The following is a 20,345-nucleotide window of genomic DNA, read 5'->3' as shown; positions in this document are numbered from 1 at the left end:
ATCATATTTGCTTTGTTCATGTCTTGTTGAGATCAAACTTATCAATTTAACATTCCATTGCCTGAAAGTTTGTTTGAGATCATACATGAATTTTTGCATCCTACAAACCATATTCTATATGGCTTCAAAATCATTCAGAAAGATCCATAAAGACTTCCTCATGAAAATCACCTTGTAAGAATGCATTGAAAACATTCATCTGATACAATGGCCAATTGAAAGCAGCATCAATGTAATACCCAAAAATTGTGGATAGTAACCAAAATGTAATTTTTGAAAGTTTAGTGGCCAAAGTGTAAACTTGAGAAAAGTTTTGGGACTAAATGGTAATTTTATCGAAAAAAATATTTTATCTTGTAAATTAATAGTTTACCCCCAAGAATATTTTTTAGTGTCACTTAGATTTTTCGTACGGAGTTTGTATAAAAGGCTATAAAGCGATAAAGTTTGAGAAAAATTCAGATAATTGGATCGAATCATATTTTTGAGATATTTTGAAGGATGATAGGGAAAGGTTAATGATATCATTGTCATATTTCAAATTGGTATAATTTAATACGGATCATTGGATTTAAGGTTGATTTTTCATGTTAAATTGGGATTGTTAGATGAAAATGACAAGATTTCAAATTTAAAAAAGTACAAGGGTAAAATTGAAATATATGAAATTGTTGGTTCATCTTTGACTTTTAGATGAACAAAATGGACATGTGCCTTGGTACTTATCATGAGAATTTAAGGGCGAAATGGTGATTTGATATTAAAATAAATTTTTAATTCATTTTAATCATTTATGAGACAAATGGCATTAGATATTTTATTAGAAAAATCAAGACTTCATCTTCTCCAATTATCCATTTCTGTGATATTCGCCAAGGTAAGAGAAAAAAAATATTTTTTTTTTTAATTTTCAAATCAAATTATTGGGATTTTAGATGACAACATGAAATACAAATTGGATCTACATAAAATTCTCTATCATTTAATACCATTTGTTCATGTTTTCCTTATTTGGAACCTTGGTTTCATGAATTGGGTGGATGAAAGGGAGGATTGATTTTGATGTTCTAAGGTTAGATTTTGATGTTGTTGATTTATTTCCATGTTTGTATGATGATGGGAATCATTGAAATCATCAAATATACACCATTCGACCATGTTAGGGATTTTATGGAATTTGGTTGCTTGATTTGAATTTGATATGTGAATGATTGTAAATGCATGAAAATGATGTTTAGAGGTTGAATTCATGTTTAAATCAAGTTGGAAATCATGAATATATCAACACTTCATATTTGGTCATTGTAGGAAAAATAAAGAAAAATATGGAAAAAATTCCCTAAGGTTGGAAATGATGTATGAATTATTCTACAAGCTTTAGAATGTTGTTTGGATCAATTTGGAAGTTTATAAAGTGTTGAGGACCAAATCACATATTATAAGAATTATGGGATTGAAATGGAAATGAAATGGAAATTTATTAGAAGTTGATATGTAATGTTTAAACACGTTGTTAGAATGCTTAATTATGTTATTTGAAGCTTGAATTGAAGTTAAATGACGAGGAACCATTTTGAATATTTTGGAAATGTTGAGGTGGATTCTAAAAGAATTCATTTTGTTGGTTGAATTGTGAAATTTGAAATGTCATGTAAACTATTTATGGATGTGAATAGTAAAGGAACTTAAAGAGTTAAAGTTGACATTGATTGTATGAAATGGAATTAGTATGGAATAAGCATTGAAAGAATTTTTAGCAATTTTTATGCTAATGTGCACCTATGATAGTATGATAGTAACAAGTTCTTCGAAATATATATATGTTTAAAAAAATTATGTTCGTATAGATCGTGATCGAAATAAAAATAAAAGCAAGCTTGAAGCTAAGGAAAAAACCCAAGAGTGAAACTTGAATTGCTAAGAAAGGTTTGCAAGCTAAGTATATCAGGTGAGTGCATTTTTACTTATTATATATATATGATATGATGATGATTACGATGAGTCCACCTCAAATGATTTGGAAAGAAAAGTATTTAAATTGAATATTTATAAAGAAACAAAAATTTTACCAATTTTCGAATAAGGTATGTTTTAAAAGTGTCATGTGACATTTCTGACTCGTATTCGGTAACGGATACGAGAAATGGATGTTACAATCAAGGGCAAGAATTAATCTAGAAGTTACCATCTTCACAATATGAGAAAAACGTATCAGATAATCCACCCCTTGGCGTTGATTCTACCCCTTAGTAACCAGATAGACCTCGTAATGTTCAACCTCTCCTAAAGTTTGATATTTTACCATATACACCCACTTACAACCAATGAAAACCTTACTTGAGGGTATGAGATGATAGACCAAATCTTATTTAACTGTAAAGTATGAATTTCATCTTTCATTACTTGAACCTAGAAAGTATTCTTAATAGCCTCAAAATAAGTATATGGTTCAACAATTTTTGAGGTAGAGGAAATAAAGGCTTTAGTGTGAAATGGTAAATGAAAAATAGGGTTAACAATTCTAGTGATGGTAAAGATTGGCAGGAGCACACATAATCTTAGAGCTTAAATGGAGACCTAACAATTCTATAGGAATTTGCGAGAAGGAAAAGATTCATTAGAGGTAGTAAGAGTATCTTAATTTTCTATAGGATGTAATAAAGACAATGAAACTGATGTTACTGACGATGACACTTACAAAGCTAATTGAAGTGATGTATCATATGGAAGTGATGGAAGTGTTGCATTTGTTAAAGTAGTACTAGAAACAAGAGAGGAAGAAAGCACAAGAAATCTCTAATCATGAGAGTATGGAGTAAGAGGGAAAACTAGAATAATTGTTTAAGGACATTTAAAAAGGAAAAACATGTTTTAGGAATTTAGTATATCTATTGACAAAGAAGAACTTTTTTCTCAAGATTATATAGAATATAACCTTTTTAAATTTGAGAATATTCCATAAACACAAAGAGGATGACTTTTGCAAAAAAACTTATATTGATAGCCAGGTTTAGTAGCATAACACAAGCACCCAAAAACTAAAATGGAGAGAAATCATGCTATTTTTTTTTTATAAAAGACCTCAAATGGGGATTGTCCCCTAAATTTTGATTGGAACTTTAGATTAAAATTGAAGAGCCCGAGCAACTTACAACAAATGCTTATACTTTCGCTCAACAACTCCATTTTGTTAGGGAGTATCTACACTGGAACTTTGATGAACTATACCTAAGAATTTCAACAAGGGGGAGCACATTGAATTAAAAAAAATCGGTCATAAACGGCCAAACCAGGCGACAGCAACTCTAATTTTGCGAGCCAAAGCTCGCGGGTTTCACAACCCAGCATCACTCAACGACGACGCGAAAGACGAGGAACTCACAGTCACGGAATCGACGACCTTACCTAAGACTAGTTGACGGCGAGGAGGGAAGAGAACGGCAATGCAATGGTTTTGGAAAAGGAGGGTTGTTGGCGTCGCACGGGTTATTACAAAGAAGGGATGTTGAATTTGTTTTCGATTAAAATTGGGTTAAATACGAGATTGGTCATTCAATGTTTTAGGGTTTATGAAATTGGTTTAAAATTTTCCATATCTTATAATTTAGCCACTAAATAGAAATTAGGGATTTGAAGTAGAAATTCCCAAAACTTAGGGTTTTCAATTTGAAGGAAAATTGGGGTGTTACAAAGAGATTTTGAACAAAAGAAAACTTACAGTGGTGGTTGATATGAGTTAATTTCAGTAGCTGAAAGCTCAGTTGTGAGTAGAGCAACCGAGCAAAGTAAGCCAAGGGAAACAGAGATATGGTCGTCGGTGAACTGAGGCTAAGTGTGGGAGGGGATGTCGGGCTGAGTGATCGAGTGATTAAGGGGCTAACGTCTATTTTCCTTTAATCCTTATTATAACTTTCTTTTAGGGTTTAGCTTTTATTTCAATATTTCGTTTTTGCTATTTTTATCTCAATTTTTAAAATTTATTTTATTAGGAAGTAAATTTTAATGTTGGATTTAGATTAATTTAATAAGTTTAGTTATTTAAGGTTAAAAATATCTGATATATATATTATATTAATTTTATATTTTATAAGTTCATTATTTTAGGGTTTAATATTTATTGTTTAACATAAGGAAGTTTAGGTTTTAGGATTCAAATTTATAATTTAGATTTTAATATTTATATTTATAATTTAAATTTTAGAATTTAGGGTTATAAATTTAAAGACTTATAGAATGTAAGACTAAAATATGTAAATTATATACACATTATGTGTATCAAATAGTTGGATGAGGTTATAACCTGGTGTTGATGTGAAAATTAACATGTATTAACATAGAATTCAACAAAGTTAGGGATTCTCTTCATTCATTTTTATCGGTCGTCATTTTTCAACATCGCTTGTGATCAGTTAAATATTGAAAAACAAAATCGTCCCATCTTATCACTTTATCGTTTTGAATTTTTTAAAACCCTTTTTAAAACTCACAAAATTAAATCGAAAAAAATATTTTTGAAGTCAAGGCCTTTCTTAAATTCAAGTGATGGTATAATACTAATTTTAGTTGGGAAGTCATACGGTCCTAACAAAGTGAACACATTGAGTTAGCACATCATCAACAATTACTTGAATGGTCAAGAATTTTCCTAATATTTCTTATTACTATGTAATGAAAGATAACCAATATCTATCTACAATTCATTGCTTAGTACTTTGTACTGTGTAACGAGAACATATAGAATGCTATGAAAACAAACCAAGAACAGATTGTTATCATCAATAAAATACTATTGTATCTTCTTTTTCTTCTTCTTCTCGAATTCTCTTTGATTTCCTTGAACATTCCTAGTTACTGCTGCAACTGTGGCATTATGTATGTGGTGAAAGAGATGTGGGCAAAGTTGGAAAAAACAATTTTGTTTGTGTTTGAAGAATATGTATTAATGTGGAAGACAAGGCAATTCCTTCTCATATTGGCTTTGTATTAAGATTTTCAAAGTCTCTGGAGCTTTGAATGCCATAAAAAATAGAAATCAAAGATGAAGCTTATACTAGTTTTGATTAGACGCCATCATAGTATTAGTTACAATATCACAAAGTGACCAATATTAATCAAGATATTCTAATCATTAAATCAATATTAATTTAAACTTTTAGCCTTAATTTACTGGAGATTAAAAGTGAAGTAGAGAATATATTGCTTGGGATTAGAGGGTAAGGTTAACTAAGGGTTCATAACTCAACCTTTAACACCACTACCCATTATTCACTTTTCTTATTATGACTCACCCATATCTTTTATTCTGAAATTATTATTTAGTGTCTCCTCCAACTCTTTTATCATTTCAAAATCATCTCTAGTAATCAGCAAATCATCAATATAAACCAATAAAATCACTGCATTATTGTCTTGCTTTTAATGAACAATGAGTAATCATATTTGCTTTGTTCATGTCTTGCCGAGATCAAAGTTATCAACTTAACATTCCACTGCCTGAAAGCTTTTTTGAGATCATACATGAATTTTTACAGCCTGCAAACCATATTCCCTGTGGCTTCAAAATCATTCAGAAAGATCTATAAAGACTTCATCACGAAAATTACCTTGTAAGAATGCATTGAAAACATTCATATGATACAATGACCAATTGAAAGCAGCATCAATGTAATACCCAAAAATTATGGATAGTGATCAAAATATATTTTTTGAAAGTTTAGTGTCCAAAGTGTAACTTGAGAAAAGTTTTGGGACCAAATGGTAATTTTCTCGAAAAAGATATTTTATCTCGTAAATGAATAGTTTACCCCCAAGAATGATGTTTTCGTGTCACTTGGATTTTTCGTATGAAGTTTATATAAAAGGCTATAATGCGATAAAGTTCGAGAAAATTTCAGATAATTGGATCAAATCAGATTTTTAAGATATTTTGAAGGATGATAGGGAAAGTTAATAATGTCATTTTCATTTTTCAAATTGGTAGAATTTAACATGGATCATTGGATTTAAGGTTGAATTTTCATGTTAAATCGGGATCGTTCGATGAAAATGACAAGATTGTAAATTTGGAAAAGTACAAGAGTAAAATTGAAAGATATAAAATTGTTGGTTCATCTTTGACTTTTGAATGAACAAATGGACATGTGACTTGGTAATTTTCATGATAATTTAAGGGGAAAATAGTGATTTTGCATTAAAATGAATTTTTAATTCATTTTAATTATTTATGAGACAAATGACATTAGTATTTTATTAGAAAAATCAAGACTTCATCTTCTTTAATTATCCATTGCCGTGAGTTATGCCAAGGTAAGAGAAAAAATATTTTTTATTTTCAAGCCAAATTATTAGGATTTTAGATGACAACATGAAATACAAATTGGATCTACATAAAATTTTCTATCATTTGGTACCATTTATTCATATGCTTTCTTTACTTGGAACCTTGGTTTCATGAATTGGGTGGATGAAGGGGAGGATTGATTTTGATGTTCCAAGGTTAGATTTTGATGTAGTTTCTATTGTTGATTCATTTCCATGCTTGTATGATGATGGGAATCATTAAAATCATCAAATACACCATTTGACCATGTTAGGGATTTTATGAAATTTGGTTGCTTGATTTGAATTTGATATGTGAATGATTGTAATAGCATGAAAATGATGTTTAGAGGTTGAATTCATGTTTGAATCAAGTTGGAAATCATGAATATATCAACACTTCATAATTGGTCATTGTAGGAAAAATAGAAGTTAAATGACAATGAAGCATTTTGAATATTTTGGAAATGTTAATGTGGATTCTAAAAGAAATCATTTTGTTGGTTGAATTGTGAAATTTGAAATGTCATGTGAACTATTGATGGATATGAATAGTAAAGGTACTTGAAGAGTTAAAGTTGACCTTGATCGTATGAAATGGAATTAGTATGAATAAGCATTGAAAGAATTTTTAGCAATTTTTATGCTAAAATGCGCCTATGATAGTATGATAGTAATAAGTGCTTTCAAATATATATGTTTAAAAAAACGATGTTCGTATAGATCGTGATCAAAATAAAAATCAAAGCAAGCTTAAAGCTAAGGGAAAAGTTTGAGAGTGAAACTTGAATTGCTAAGAAAGGTTTGCAAGCTAAGTATACCAGGTGAATGCATTTTTACCTATTATATATATGATATGATGAAGACTTGTGATGAGTCAACCTCAAATGATTTGGAAAGAAAAGTATTTAAATTGAATATTTATAAAGAAACAAAATTTTACCAATTTTCGAATAAGGTATGTTTTAAAAGTGTCATGTGACATCTCTGACTCGTATCCGGTAATGGATACGAGAAAAGAATGTTACAATCAAGGGCAAGAATTAATCTAGCTGTTACCATCTTCACAATATGAGAAAAAGTATCAGTATAATCCACCTTTGTCGTTGATTATACCCCTTAGTAACCAGACATGCCTTGTAATGTTCAACCTCTCCTAAAGCTTGATATTTCACCATATACACCCACCTATAATTAATGAAACCCTTACTTGAGGGTATGGGATAATAGACCAAATCTTATTTAACTGTAAAGTATGAATTTCATCCTTCATTACTTGAACCTAGAAAGTATTCTTAATAGCCTCAAAATAAGTATATGGTTCAATAATTTTTGAGGTAGAGGAAATAAAGGCTTCAGTGTGAAATGGCAAATGAAAAATAGGGGTTAACAATTCTTGTGATGGTAAAGATTGGCAGGAGCACACATCTTAGAGCTTAAATGGAGACCTAACAATTCTATAGGAATTTGCGAGAAGGAAAAGATTCATTAGAGGTAGTAAGAGTATCTTAATTTTCTATAGGATGTAATAAAGACAATGAAACTGATGTTACTGACGATGACACTTACAAAGCTAATTGAAGTGATGTATCATATGGAAGTGATGGAAGTGTTGCATTTGTTAAAGTAGTACTTGAAACAAGAGAGGAAGAAAGCACAAGAAATCTCTAATCATGAAAGTATGGAGTAAGAGGGAAAACTAGAATAATTGTTTAAGGACATTTAAAAAGGAAAAACATGTTTTAGGAATTTAGTATATCTATTGACAAAGAAGAACTTTTTCTCAAGATTATATAGAATATAATCTTTTTGAATTTGAGAATATTCCATAAACACAAAGAGGATGACTTTTGCAGAAAACTTATATTGATAGCCAGGTGTAGTAGCATAACAAAAGCACCCAAAAACTAAAATGGGGAGAAATCATGCTATTTTTTTTTATAAAAGACCTCAAATGAGGATTTTCCCATAAAATTTGATTGGAACTTTATATTCAAAACGAAGAGCCTGAGCAACTTCCAACAAATGCTTATAGTTTTGCTCAGCAACCCCATTTTGTTAGGGAGTATCTACACTGGAACTTTGATGAACTGTACTTAAGAATTTCAACTAGGGAGAGCACATTGAATTAAAAAATTCGGTGTCGTTGTCACTACATATGATTTTTATTGTGGGTGAAAACTGAGTTTGATTGAGAGCAAAAAAATTCATAAGACATAAGATAACATTAGTTTTAAGCTTCAAAAAGTGCACCTTTGTCATCCTATAGTGGTCATCTAGGTAAGAAAAAAACCTATGGCCGTTATGTGTAGATACACGATAAAGACCCAAAGATCAATGTGATTTAACTAAAACAATGTGCATGAACACGAAGAACTTAAAGAAAAAGACAACCAAAATTATTTTGCAAGAGGACAAACAAAACTCTAAATATTACACTTTGTATTAACATGAGTAGAATGAAAAAAAAAAGATGATTCATTTTTACTCCAGGAGCATGCCCTAAGCGAGCATGCTAAAGATTAACTTTGTTATTTTTGACAACCAATTAACGAGACACATCAATGGAATCAACATTATTGAAAATTGAAACAGAATTAGAAGAGAGAGGGATGACTATATTTAATAAAGGCCCAAAAAATACAAGCCTTTGAACTCCTTACTAGTCCATGTATCTTGTCGGAGAGATCCTACAAAATGTAGAAATCAAGGTAAATAATAATTGCACGATTTAAATCATGGTTTAGTTTAAAACCTAAAAAAGGTTATGTGTAAAAGTAGGAACAAAAATAACAATGTGCAAAAAACAAATCATGTTGTAATTGAAAAGATCCGATATGAGTGACGAGAGAATCTTTACTATCAGGTAGTTGAACAAAATGAGAAACAGTAGTATAGATAATAGGATTAATCAAGCTTTGAGAACTAAATAAAAATGGTAAGTTGTCCTATATCCAAAATCCAGGAATTAGAAATATTAACAGCAAGAGAAAAAAATTCTACACCTGTTAAATGTGCAGCAGACTTAACAGGAGGTGGTTTGGCCAATAAATTCAAGATCTGATTATATTACTATATGATAAATGTTGATGCACTGAGAACTTCAATGTCAACCATAGAAGTAGGTGTAGCCACTCGATCACTTCCAGCTTCCCCACCACCAGGTGACACAACCACTGTTTGGCCATCCGCCACAAACACATCAATTAACAGACTTAACCCATTTCGAAAGCAATGGTCGCGTTGGTGCTTTATAATTTAAGGGTTTCTTAATTTTTAATCCCCGCCCACCAGGATCGATCGGGTGCTTATTCGCAGCTGCCCTAACAGTATTACTCTGCTCTCTCATTGACACCATATTATTCCTCCGACCTTTATCGATTCTAACAGCCATGTGTTCTCCCTCCTTAACATTCGGTACCTGAATAGAGACAAGAGGCTCTCTATCTTTGGCAATAGTATCAACACAACAAATTCCTTCCTATAGCACCCCCATGCCGCCCAACATATTATCTCGCTATGGAGTTTGCCGTTTAGCATTTTGTGTTACGAACTTTGAAATTTCATCCACCTTTCCCTCACTTCTATCAACAGACAGTCTTGGTTGAGCAATAGGCTCTTTCCTTTATTGATTCTTTGTCCCCTTTTGGAAAATAAACGAGTAATTTCCGTATATCCCATTTAGCTTCAAAATCATCCCAAATCATTTCTTTCTCCTAATACTAAAGAGTTTAGAAAGTTTTATTATGAGTTGTGAATATTTTTTAAACACCTGTAAATTTTCTTTCTCTAGTAAAAGATCTGCAGCAGTCCGGAGACGTAAGTAAAATTGCCTGTAGAAATAACTTGGGCAATGTTCGGATTTACTTTCTCTTATTCTTTTTCAGTCAGACTCGTAGCAAGAACATCAAAACGAGTAGCAGCTTTCGAAATCCCTCCGCTCTCTTCCATCCTTCCCTCTTGTATTTTCCTTGGTATCTTTTTGCGTCCTGGTGCAATCATCCAAGGGCTATAAATACTAGTGGGTTCCTCACTAACTTGAGCTGCATTTTCTTGACCATTCACCTATCTCTCAATATTTTCATTTCTTTCTCCATTTCAATATGTCCACACATAGTATGCGAATGTCCATATTTACCGCATTTAAAGCAAATGTTTGGAAGACCTTCGTATTCTAACTTTTGAACGAAGCCATCAATTCCAATACAAGGCAGTAGTTAAGATCAACTACCACAGCCAACTTCCCCTTTTACCCGCATTCGTATTATAATCAATCTTGATTACCGTCCCAATCTCGAATGCCAAAAATTGGAAGAGTGCCTTCGTATAATATCTGTAAGGAAGCCCTGGAAGTCGGACCCAAACCATGATGTTCGATGGATGGCTTCGGACGTACTAAAATTCCTTGACAATGGTTGCACCGTCTGATAGCTTCTGAAAATCATCCATGGTCCCTCAGTCATAATTCTATTATAGTCGCACTCAAGTTCCAATCTGACAAGGTGATAACCATTATCCAAGTCAATGAGTTGAAATCGACCCTGCGGATGCCACAAAGTTTTAATCATGTTCATAAGCATGTGGTAACCGATTGTCCTCCCCAACAAGTGTACTATGATTGATCGCCGCATGTTGTTATCAATGGAGTCGTGGACCCGCTCAGAGAAGTTAATTATCGGGTACGAACCACTTCGATCCACTATTGCATCCCCCTCCAGCAACAGCACATCCGCATCACCAAATACAACACTTGGTGATTGGATCCTAACGCCTTCAGCTACAATAGCAGCGTAGGACTTCTGATGAGTAACCTCGAACCCTTCCACGACATCCATTCTGGTACCCACCACTTCGTCCCGTAATCCTCCTGGAGCCTCAACCTACATCTCAGTCGAAGCAGCCACTTCCCCATTGTCCATGGAAGAAGACTCCTCGTTCTTCAACAAATCATCTTTTCCTTTTTTTTTTAGATATCGGTTGCTTCTCCTCGGGAATTGGGGATCCTGGTCTTTCTAATAGTGGCGGAACATTAAGGTTGGCCATCGCCAATGGCAGGGGCGAAGGATGAACCATGAAAACCCTAGTAGAAACCCTATTATCAAATAGTGAGCTATTTTTGTCCATTTCAGATTATCAAATAGAAATCTCTCTGCCTACTTTTCTTTATAAGTTCTTTTTTTTAAAACAAAAAATGAATTGCCACATCAATATAATAAATCATCATATCAATAATATGAAATACCACATCAACATTTTAACGGTGTCGTTGGTCAAAAAAATTGAAATTTTGTTAAATTTGACTGCCATGTGTAAAAATAGTTCAAAGACTATGTTAGTTTTTAGAAGAAAAAAGTATAAGACTTCTTGCATTTTTTTCCTTTTAAATTTGATTTTTTACATTAATATATTTACTTCATATTCAAATTCTGACAATGATATTAGAATAATTTATGAATAGAAAACAAATTCAAAATTTTAGATTAATTTGCAGATTTAAATGAAGGAAAATATCCCCAGATAAGCTTACAATTACCAATCAAAGGAAGTATTCCGATTCCAAAAATATATATATTATATATAGGTAAAGTTCAATTGAACATCTGAACCTACCTACACGAGTATATAATATGGTACACTTCGCATTAGCATCACAGAGTACATCTTAGGTTTATAAGGCAACAGATCAATAATGCACATCCATACATTTTGGTAGGCATCTCAAGATAGTACGACCTGAAGGTTTATAAGTTTTAAAAAATTCCGGATCCACTTCGAGTGACTCAGTATACCATTCCAAGATCGAACCTATCTCATCGAACTGTGGTCGTTTATCGGGATTGCTCGACCAGCATCAGTTGATGAGATGACTAAACGCGGGAGGGCATGAGGAGGGCATGAGGAGGGCAGCGGCGGTCTTGCATTCTGCATGAATCCAAGAAATTTAAGATGAAGAAAATCGATCATTTTATTTAGAACCCGATCAAGAGAACATAACACCATTCCTGCAACAAGACTGCTCATGATCCTCGGGAAATTCATGAATGATAATGTTCGAACCCGCTAAACATGTTTATGCAGCTACTCTTACGCCGATGCTTAAAGGTTCGGTATTTATTCAAGTTCTAAAAAGGACACTACACTACACTTGTTGATTTTACACAACCTAAGACACTGAATTACAAAATTTACAGGCTTTTATTATGCCTGATACTAGCTGTTAGCAACCTGAACGATGAGATTGTAATACAGTGCTACTAACTGATCATTGAGCATATTATCTTGCATTTACGTGCACTCACAATGAATGGGAAAAAATATACAAAGATCTTTATATCACATAGAGATAAACAATAGACTTGCAAAATCGGCATACTTATCTGTGCAATGAACGCAGTCCACGCACCACCTAGTGCAGACAGAATGATGTGTTAAGCCGAGCACAATACAATCACTCATTAAGCTATTTGTTAAACTCAAGAACGTTTACTGTCAAGGTTCAGCACCTTAGAAAGGTTGCTATTAGCATTATCCCATGTTTAACGACGGAAAAACACAAAGCACACACCCCACTGTTGACAGAACAGCATGCCCACAAGAGGGGTTAGAAGTTATGTACTTACGTTCAATAGGAAAAGGAAATGATGCGAATAACCCGTTTCCTTCCTTTTTGAAATTTTGATGAAAGTAATGGTGAGTTCCACTTACTGGTCCACACTCAAGAGGAGTATGTCAGCAATCGGGATAGCGTTCTATTTGCCTATCGTACTCACTTCAATGCCAACTGAAAAATTGATTTTAGATGCTGAATCACTGTCTCCATATTCTCTCACAAAGATCATCATTACCTAATTATGGGTCTATAGATCAATGATCAAAGACATGCATAATATAGAATAAATGTTAACTTGTATAGCATGTATCAGCCCGATACAAATCATTTATATGTGAATTAGATAAATTCTCAATATAAATGTTTCTGAAGTAGAGAACTTCACCAAATCAAATCAATTTGCATGAAGCACTACTTCAGCATAGTATTATCACATTAGCACTTCCATTAAGAGAAAAGGGAAGGGAGATCGGTGGAATCTCACGAGTGTAAAACTAATCACTTATGAGTTAGATAACTCCTCAATATAAATTATATGGATCATCGCTATCCAGCTTCCTATTTCCTATGCAACTGCAAATCAGAACAAATCCGTGACCTTAATAAACAGAACAGTACGAAAGAGGGAAAAAGGAGAAAAAACAAAACATACACAAAGACAAAAGGAGGAGAATCTTAACATTGAAGATTCATACCAAGAATGAGTCGGGGTTTAACTTTTGGCAGACTGCAAATGCAGCCTGTTCAGGAGTCATGTCGTCAAACGGTGTCAGTGCTGTTAAAAGCTCCCAGAGGACTGTGCCAAAACTGTAAACATCAACTTTCTTTGTATGATGCTTCTCTTTAATCATTTCAGGTGCCATCCACCGATAAGTACCTGTAATCCCTTTGCGCTACCACACTGAGATTCTAAGCACGAAATACCAAAATCTGCCACTTTCACACACATATCTTCTCCAAGGAGTATATTCTGATTTGAGATCCCTGTGAAGTATTCCTTGTGAATGAAGGTACTGCATCCCACGCGCAATATCAAGAGCTAATTTTAGCATAACAACCAATGAACCAATTATTAGGATAGTTATCTGCAGCTGAAATTACAAAAGGAGCAGAGGTAATAACAACATCAAAATTCATTACTGTGCCTCAAGAGATAAGCATGAATATATGGCCAAAAAAGAAAATTAGTGGAAGAAATTCCTAAACCAAACCATCACAGTAACACAACTTTAGAGAAGTTCAAAGTGAGAATAATATCTTGGAAATTTTTTTGTCAGTTTGCAAACAATAAATTTAAGATAATCAAGTGACACCTCTGTGCATCAGACTCAGGTTATTCTTTCCCATCAGGGATCATTCATCAATAGGAACTAGGAACCGATTTATGGTACCTTATGGCCATATCAGGTTATAATACCAGACTTTTGTAAAGGAAAGAATTTTTTTATCTAGGCTAGTAACATTGCAAATTGAAGGAATCCACATTGCAACAGTAAGTGAATTAAATCCCACATGTCCCTGATAGGTATGATAAACACTGGCTCAGTTAATGCCAACTTAAGAGCTAAGCAACGCTCACTCCATCCCTCAACCCCAAAAGCTGAATAAAAAGTTACAAAACGGTAGGGTGAAAAGAAAATGGTCACAAATTCGAACCGAAGTAAGGCTACTTCAGGAGTATAGCTTAGTATTGTTGGTGTTGTTAATTGATTCATTTCAAAGGCTAAAGACCTTTATAAATTGGAATCAGGGATCCAAAACATTTTCTTAGCGGAATATCAACGGCGGCATCCGAAATCACTATTGCAGAAAATTGCAACATGAAGCCGAATCACACCAATAGCAGTGGATCGCAATTTAACGGGTAGCAGCTAATTGTGGCAATAGCGTGCCATTATTCCCGTTATTGCTCAGCTATTCTACTTATAAAAAAGATAAAATAACTTCAGTGACCGAAAATGTCTTATAATATACGATTTTAACCAACTTTTTTTGGATTTGCGAAAATGACCAACACATTCGCAACGCGAACTCCAATTTCGCAACTCAGTTTCCAAATTCGCAACGCAAATATGTAAATCGCATTGCGATTTTCCGAATTCGTGTCGCGATTTTCCAAATTCGCAACGCGATTTTCAAATTCGCAAAGATTTTCAAATTCGCAACACAGAAGTCAAATTTGCAACACATAAGTCAAATTCGCAAAGCGCGTTTATTTTCGCAACGCGAATTTTATTTTCGAATTCGAAACACAATATTAATTTCGCAACACAAATGTAAACAGTATAATCGCAAATCATAACCTGAAACCCTAAATCATAACCTAAAACCCTAAATCACAACTCAGTCTCATCTCCATCTCTCACTTTATACGGCGACATCCGTCCCCATCTCCGACGAAATCCATCCCCATCTCCGGCGAAATCCGTCTATCTCCATCTCTCAGAGCCACCCTCACAACCATTCACGGTCAGAAATGGAAAATTAACCACCGAGGGTTAGTTTTTTTAATTATTTTTATTTTGAAAATTTTGTATTATTATTAGATTTTTTATATTTAACTTGATGATAAATTTACTGGTAATTTCAATAATAGATTAACCATTTCACTTAGATTGCTTAGTAAATTCATTCGGTTGCTGCCAATACTGCTAAACTGTTTAGTCTTTAATCCTGTGAAGTTAGTATTTGTCTTTGTTTTGTCTTTTGGTTGAAGTAATGCAATTCATTCAAGTTTCAATTTGCAAAAGACTATTTGAAACTTAAATTCGCAACACGAAAATGAAAATCGCAACGCGAAAATGAAAATCGCACCAAAAAACAAAGACAAATACTAACTTCACAGTGTTGCGAATTTAAGTTTCAAGAATAAACTACTACTCTTTATTCCTTGAACCTGCACTAAACCTATATGTTGTCCTTTTAAATGTTTATATAAGTGCTTACTTCTGGAATGTTATCTGATGTATTTTGTGAACTATGATAGAATAATGACTTGGGTGAATACCGTGCAAGTTTGAAACATATTTGGATTTGTTTTCACTGTTTAATATCATGTCTTTTTATAGTGTATAATTTGTAGTTTTTGGTATATCTAACTTGGTATGTTTATTGTTTTTGTAGAAATTTTTTTCGGCTTCATTGACCTTAATGAATAAATTAAGCCTAGCCACTATAATTGCGTCGACGCTTACACCTATACAAAAAAATTGTTTGAGGATACTTGCTTCGGGCCATGGATGAAAGTACAACATCCGGGTGGAGATGCTATGTTGACCCATTTGTTTATTCAGACAATGACTAACGATCTACCCGAGAGGATACAACGTAGTGATGAAGAGATATGGTTTTATTTTCCTTCGGCGTATACTTGTTTTGGGCGGGAGGAGTTTTGCTTAATCACTGGTCTACGCTTCGGACATGATGATGTAGGTGGGTATACTAGTCATATCGCCCACCCATCATGGTTATCTCGGTTTTTTCCCAAGCTGGCAAAGGCGAAGCCGAGTTTACACGTCGACGACTTGAAAAGATTATTTGTTAAAGATGGTTTTACTCAGATGGATGACCTCGATGTTTTCCGAGTATGCCTTTTATTACTTTTGCATGCCGGCTTTTTAGGCAAAGAGGCCAGACAACCTATTTCTGAGGACCTAATATTATTGGTAGAGGACCTAAATGCATGGAACCTATTTCCGTGGGGTTCATATCTATGGATAGCTACCTGGAAAAGTTATCGTCTGCCTTTGAGGACCGAAAAAGTTTGCGTGGCCATGGTTCCAAATACACTTTGGCAGGCTTTAGTTGGGCCTTTAAGGTAAGAATTTCTATATAATGTTTCCAAAATTATAATTAATTATTTAACAATTACTAATGTTTGTGTATTATATTGTTTGTAGATTTGGATATTTGAGGCTTTTCCCAACATGCGGACATATGCAATCAAAAATTCAAATGATATTCCTAGGGCTATTTCCTGGAGAAGAATCCGGCTGTTGGATTGGGAAGAGTTACTACCATATACGACGATAAATGATGTAAGTTAACACAAATACTACCATATATAAACAAGTTATTACTAATAGACGTTTAACTTTGTTTGAGCTTTTATATTGTTAGGAGGCCAACTATCCATTATAGAGGCTGACACCCACAGAGGCTGAGCATGCCACTGATTGGTGGCAAGCTAGTAAGCGTTTTTTATGGCACGGATGATGAGCACCCCCCACTTTGAGAGTCATCACCTGAACAAGCTGATTCTACAGCTCGACACCCAGAGTCATCACCTCCACAACGAGAGCCATCACCTATTCCATCACATCATCGAGCCTCTTCTCCACCATCACCTCATGATAGGCGACCGACAAAGATACCATGACATTTATCTCCCTGTTCTCCACCTCCACGGGATGAGTTAGGGGAGTTAAATGATGGGGTCAATGCTTTGCGTGAGGAGGTTGGTACTTTATGCGACGACAATGGTGCATGGCGTAATGAGGTACGGTCTTTACGTGGTGAGGTAAAGATTTTACGCGATGACAATGGTGCTTTACATGGTGAGGTATCTACTTTACGTGATGAGGTAGTCGCTCTACGTGAGATTGTTACATCATTGCAGAATGAGGTTCATACTCTACGCAATGAGGTAAGTTTATTTCATACTATACTAAAAATGCAAATAACCTTTTTTTGTCATTATTTATTTGTTTATTTACTGATTTATGTATTAATTTATTTTTAGCAGCCCGATAAAGTAGATGCTTTACGTTGGGTTTTTCTTGCACGACGGGGTTCACGCATCAGACGTCGTGCACGTGCCATTACGTCTCCGTTCACCCCAATAATGCCAAGACTCCGTAAGAAGAAGCCCAATTCACCTGTCATCGTTCAAGAGGCCTCTCCTATCATTCAAGAGGCCTCTATCATCTTTCAAGAGGCCCATCCTACCGTTCAAGAGGCCCATTTCATCGTTCAAGAGGTCCCTCCCACCGTTCAAGAGCCAGATTCACATGACATAATATGTCGACATATTGATAAACCCCTCACGTACCCGCCATGATGGATAAGAGTTATCTTTCATATGAGTTACCGGTCAGTACCATTCTGGTATCTGAAGTGGAGAGGAGGACACTACCGGACACAATTCTAGATAATACCCTTTGGGCTAAGACCCCAATTGATTTTTATCTACATGAGCGGAGCTAGGAGTGTTACACTGACATATGCAAACTCGACGATGATATGCATTTGTTTCTTGATCGGTCTTGATGGGGTATGTTATTAGGGGTTAAAGACAATGGCTATTTCGAATGGGGGATAAGTCTTATATTCTTCTTATATTGCATTTTGATTAATTTTTTTTAATTTATGAAATTCACTAATATATGTATTTTTTTATAAAACAACATATTGATGCATGGGTGTCACGTCTTTTGATAATAAGGAAATTGAAGAAAATAAAAAATACGCGATGGACTATTATGCCGACGTCTTTTCATGTAGCTCACTTGAAGGATCAGAGAGACACTTCATATGTGTTGGGTAATAGAAAAGCTAAACTTTATCCTGTATGGTGGGAGGTCGATAAGGTTAGTATTTATTTTTGAATATTTTAAAGGTGTTCATAAATAAAAATTTGATGTGCGCAATTGAATTATTATTTATGATTGCAGATGTTTATCTCAGTTTTGGAACGTCGTCATTGGCTTCTCATCGAGCTTCAGCTCCCATCCCTGAAGACGATAGTATATGACAGCATGTTGAATTACATACCATTGTCTGATTTGAGAGATATTATTTGTAAGGGATGGAGCGCTCATTTGGCTAAATACTTGGATGTGATTGATTATTGGACTAATTCTGGAAACAAGAAGCCAAAGAAGTTCAAAGTTACAATGATCAGAGACGAGACCGCGCCACAATAAACGGAGGGAGCCAGAGGGGATTGTGGTCATCTCGTATGCATGTGCTTAGAACATTTGGCGATAGGAAGTAAACAGTTTCTACCTCCCACAGATAGAGATAGAGGTGTAGTAGGCTTGTGGTTTCGGCATTTTATGGCAAGAGCAATATATGCGAGACGTTGCCTACCTGCATCCGCGTGCTGAAAGTGTGCATAAACAATTAGTAAGTTTGAGCAAGTGTTGTTAACATATATACTCTTTGTTGGTTTGAAAATATTTGGTTAAGTACCTAGAATTCAATAATTTGTTGTTTGTTGGTTTTAGATGTGTAGAAAGTGTTGTTTGAGCAAATGTTTGGTTTATGCAGGTTAATCCTGAAGTGAGATGCGTGAAATTGATGTATTTATGCATAAACAACTGTTTGGGGTACAGTTTTTTTGCTTGTTTAATTGATTTGTAAAAGTTGATTTATTTAATTGATGTGTAATAATTCTTATTTTTTGCTTGTTTAATTGATTTGTAAAAGTTGATTTGTTGTTTTAAATTTCAATCTGCATTATGTTGAAGGCAAAAAAGACATGTTGAAGGTACACTTTCGCAACGCGAATTTGACTTTCGCGTTGCGAATTCAAGGAAAACACCTTCAAAAAGATAACAATAACAATCTGATAAGTGATAATAACTAAACATATCATATCAATGTTCAAACTCAAGTTACTAATGAATGTCTAACTGAAATGTATGCATTCACACATAAAATGCACATAATACAACATTTGCATTTAAAAATCACCTAAGTTAATAAGTCCCAAAAGGTGAAGCCGGTTGTGATTGAGATTTTGATTTTGATTGCGATTTTGATTTCCTTTTGCTTGGCACCATATGAGCTTTGGATTTTGATGAGGACCCATATTTTGGTAGAGGAAAAGATGATTGTGATGGCACTGGTGATCCACAGGTCAACCATGTATGACCACTTTCCTTGCACTGACTACATGTCGATATCCTCTTCTCTTCACTCTTAGACGGTATACGATCATGATTTTTTGGTCGGCCAGGTAGCCTGCTATCCATGAATAGTGGCAAAACTGTTTGTAAGTCATCTGGTATGTCCCATTTAGAAGGATGTGGAATAGGGTATATAATCTCGGCATAAGTCTGTCGATATACTTTTGTAGTGTAGGAATCCATAGCGTATGCGCTTGAATCATCTTGGTTTAGATGAAAAGCAACTTTTATAACATGGCCACACGGATAACCAGATGTTTGCCGTTTCATACAACTACACGTCTTTGCATTTAGATCGACAAGCCCATTTAAGTTATTATCCAATACTTTAAACAAAGTGTTTGAACATGGTTCAACTCTCCATGATGTTGACTTCACAACATGTTTCGTTATCTTTCTTCAGTCCATGGTGTAACACGACGTTCCAATGTTCCTGTAAATTTAAATAAATAATACTTAGTAAAATATATGATAAGTTACGAATTTAAAGAAATAATACATGCATG

Source organism: Hibiscus syriacus, unplaced genomic scaffold (assembly GCF_006381635.1).
Source record: "Hibiscus syriacus cultivar Baekdansim isolate YM2019G1 unplaced genomic scaffold, ASM638163v2 tig00110429_pilon, whole genome shotgun sequence".
Classification (NCBI taxonomy): Eukaryota; Viridiplantae; Streptophyta; class Magnoliopsida; order Malvales; family Malvaceae; genus Hibiscus; species Hibiscus syriacus.
Note: the sequence above shows the minus strand (reverse complement) of the source record.